Source organism: Terrapene carolina, unplaced genomic scaffold, assembly GCF_002925995.2.
Source record: "Terrapene carolina triunguis isolate 2854851 unplaced genomic scaffold, T_m_triunguis-2.0 Scaffold926, whole genome shotgun sequence".
Taxonomy (NCBI): Eukaryota; Metazoa; Chordata; order Testudines; family Emydidae; genus Terrapene; species Terrapene triunguis.
The window spans coordinates 6707908-6708809 of record NW_020665277.1 but is presented as its reverse complement, the minus strand read 5'-3'; positions in this window follow the sequence as shown (position 1 = coordinate 6708809).

The following is a 902-nucleotide window of genomic DNA, read 5'->3' as shown; positions in this document are numbered from 1 at the left end:
CCCCAGCCCTGCAATGGACCTGCCCATCCCCAGTGCCCGGCTCAGACTCAGCCCCTCATGCCTAGCACTGCTCAGCAGGAGCCCAGCAGAAACGAATTGGTCCTGGCTGCATCTCTTGCACTGGTATCACTGGTGCCATTCTCCATGCATCAGCCAGGACCCACAACCCATCCCAGCCCCACCAGGCCTCCTGGCCCTGGCAGATGGGTATGAGGCAGGGGGGCCAGAACTTCTCAAAAACACATCCCCACCCCAAGAGTCCAGCTGTGGACCAGACACTGGGCACAAAGGCTGGGAGTGTCCTTTCACGCCCAGCATCCAGGAGAGGGCTGCAGCACACAGGCCGTGGGCTGCTGGTACAGCTCTTGATCCATTAATCAGAGCGGGAGCACAGGGCTCACACACAGCTGCTGAGGAGCAATCGCTGGCAGAGATGCCAACCAGCCACAAGTAAATCGAGCTCAGCTCATGTAGCTCAGCAGTTCCTGAGCTGGCCCTTGGTGCCACTGAATAGCCGAGTGCACGGCCGGCTGGGGGACGGAGCCCCAGACTGTCCCACACCTGGCACCAAAGAAGACGTGTAAGAATAGTTTAACAAGAGCAGGTTAAGGGGTGACTTGGTCACAGCCTGTAATTACCTACATGGGGCACAAATAGTTAATAATGGGGTCTTCAGTCTAGCAGAGAAGGTCTAAGAGGATCCAACAGCTGGAAGTTGAAACTAGACAAATTCAGACTGGAAGTAAGGTGTAAATGTTTAACAGTGAGAGTAATTAGCCAGGAGGTGGATGGAGAAGACCACCTGGTCTTGTATGTTAGCTGGAAATTATTCCCACGGGAGAACTATGCGGTGGTAGAGGAGGCCCTTGCGGTAAAGCGGGCTTATGTTGCCTCGCGTTACT